Source organism: Suncus etruscus, chromosome 1, assembly GCF_024139225.1.
Source record: "Suncus etruscus isolate mSunEtr1 chromosome 1, mSunEtr1.pri.cur, whole genome shotgun sequence".
In the NCBI taxonomy this organism is placed as follows: domain Eukaryota; kingdom Metazoa; phylum Chordata; class Mammalia; order Eulipotyphla; family Soricidae; genus Suncus; species Suncus etruscus.
This window is the reverse complement of record NC_064848.1, coordinates 145,274,225-145,277,027: the sequence shown is the minus strand read 5'-3', so window position 1 is coordinate 145,277,027 and position 2,803 is coordinate 145,274,225. Positions and strand designations below refer to the sequence as shown.

The 2,803-nt window shown below is 36.6% G+C and overlaps 1 non-coding gene across 1 annotated transcript; it reads right to left on the bottom strand.

The window, feature by feature from the left end:
• Nucleotides 1-2,432: 2,432 nt before the first annotated feature.
• On the bottom strand, nucleotides 2,433-2,565 carry LOC126031769 (small nucleolar RNA SNORA51). The gene has a single exon (XR_007503604.1). It is a non-coding gene; the product is annotated as a small nucleolar RNA SNORA51 (small nucleolar RNA).
• Between the last annotated feature and the right edge of the window lie 238 nt (nucleotides 2,566-2,803).

Sequence of the window (2,803 nt, the reverse complement as noted above, 5' to 3'; positions counted from 1 at the left end):
CTTTTTTAATCTGATATCTGAAAGTTGGAGATGCTTCAAAGCATCTTTCTATAGAAATTATCTCACCTGGCCCATTTATGTAATCTTAAATTAAAATAGCCAATCCAGGACTTTCTTCCACTCTCTTTCTCAATATCAAAGTGCCACTCCCCATATCAACATTTCTGCTCATATCTCAAATAAGTATCTCAAAATTACCATGTCCAAAATAGAATGCTTTATTCTTCTGCCCCCAAACTATTACTCATCTCACATTCTTTATCTCAATAAAAAAAGAACACTACTAAGCACTTAATTCTTAAGTTAAAAAATGAACTATTCTAGATTCTTTTCTTTACCTCCTCTTATATCCAATTTATTGTCCTTCTGACAATAAGTTTCTGACTGGTCACTGCAACAGCCTCCCAACTGCTTCCACTCTGGTTTTATATCCTACCTACAGCCTATCTCCCACACAACAGCCTGAATAATTGTTTTAAAGCATAAATTACATCTTACCACCTTGCTTAAAGAAAGATGGATGTTGAATTAGTGGAATGAAGAGAAAATTTAGGGCCCTAACAAAACTATTTGCAGTGCTCAAAAAATCACAAAATGTATTCAGTCTTGGTGTGAACCTAATGTGAAGTATAGACTTTGAGTGGCAATGAACTGTCAGCATAAATTCTTTCCTAACCAATAGGTCTTTCCAGGAATGAGCTTACTAATGAGAAATACTATGTCTGTATAGGGGTAGGGGTGCCTATAGAAAATCATTGTACCTTCTAGCCCATTTTTCCATGAATCTAAAGCCTCTCTAAAAAAAAATAAGTCTTTTTGTTTTAGATGAACAGTTAAGTAAATTACAAAATTACTCTTACTGTAAACATATTGTGAGGCCATTAACACCACCCCGAGCTACCTGGCCATACCAGTTAACCTATCTGGAAAGGACACGAGGAAGTGGTAGAAAGTGGTAGAAAGGTACCTAGACAACAGTCAGTCATTTTAAAGATCATCTGAAACTAGAACCTCCTCATCCTCTCCCTATATTAATTGGCTTGTGACCTGGGGAGGGGGGTGTCACTTCCTCTAGGTGGCCCTATCTAATCAGTTTGGGGCTTGTGGTGACAGAATAAAGTCTTATTTTGCTTTATTTTAATTTTGCAGTCTCGACCTTAGACCCCAGACCCTAACTGTGAGTTACATATGTATACATATGTATATATGTTACATATATATGTACATGCACACACATGTATTTCCCCCCAGTGGATTCTAGGTCTAAGCAATGAACCATCAGTCCCATACTACTGAATTAAGTATTACTAGGAGAGGTCTGTAGTCTCGAAGCACCAATGAAGAGGCCCTATAAAAATTTATTTTTAGGCCCATGAGTAATAGTACAACAGGTCAGGAGTGTGCCTTGAACACTGCCAACACAGATTGGATCCCCAACATTCCATATGGTCCCCCATGTACTATCAGAAATGATTCTTGAGCACAGATTTAGGAATAACCCTGAGCATCGGTGAGTATACTCAATAAGCAAAAGTATATTTTTAAAAATATATATAACAAATAAGAACTACACATAGAACATGTAACTTATATGCAGAAATGTACATTTTCCCTTTTTGTCCCCTAACTCTAAGTGATATTAGTCCAAAGTTTTGAGTTCATCTACTTTAGAGTTAATCTGAAATAATAAATGTAATAAAAGTCAAGAATTGTCTTTAAGAGGATAATTCTAATGAGGAAAATTCCAATCTACCAGATAACAAATTGCATCACAAAGAATTTGAGAGTAGGTAAGTGAAATGAAAAATACTTTTGAGCAGAACAGTTCCTGACAGCATTTAACATATTAAAGGATTTAATTGTCTGATGACAATAGCAATTCAAATCCCTCAATAGACAGACTCAGTACCTAAAGACATAAATGAGAGTACATGTTAAAACTCAAAAATGATAACACTGAAGGTAGGTCACTTGCCTTGAACCCAGTCAATATGGGCTTATTCCTTGTACCCTGGAAATCCTTTCATATATGAATTTATAATTTGGTCAATAAAAATTTTAGAGAGTTATGAAGTTGATGTTGGCATGTGAAGAGAAGACAATAGATTCTAAGATTATCTAACTCATTAAACCAAAACTTTTGTTTTGGGGCCACAGCCAAATCAGAGCTTACTCCTGAATCTGCAATTAGGGATTACCCCTAGAGAGCTCAGAGGAACCTAAGGGGTACTGGGAATCAAAACAGAGCCGGCAATAAGCAAGGCAAATGTCCTACATGCTGTACTATCCCTCCAGACTTAAGCCAAAAATTTTTAGACAACTATCACATTAGATTTGTTTTTTAAAGAGAAAGAAACCTGACTAAATTTTTATTTTTAGGTTTTAATTTATCTTGAGTCTTTTGATCTATATAAACCTTTTGTTGTTGTTGTTTTTGTCCCCTAATTCACAATGCAGACCAGGCAAAGGGCCTGGGTTGAGGTGTATATGGGGTGCATTTATTGTACCTCCTCTTTCTATACAGTCAGTATAAAGAACAGAGCCTGTGGTAAGAATTGGGAGGCCTTATCTTTTCTTTTCTTTTTTTTCTTTTTTTTGTTTTCTTTTGTTTTTTTCAGGCCACACCTGTTTGTTGCTCAGGGGTTACTCCTGGCTAAGCGCTCAGAAATTGCCCCTGGCTTGGGGGGACCATATGGGATGCTGGGTCGCTGTCCTTCCTTGGCTAGCGTTTGCAAGGCAGACACCTTACCTCTAGCGCCACTTCACCGGCCCCTTCTTTTCTTTTTTCTTTTGATTTTTAATA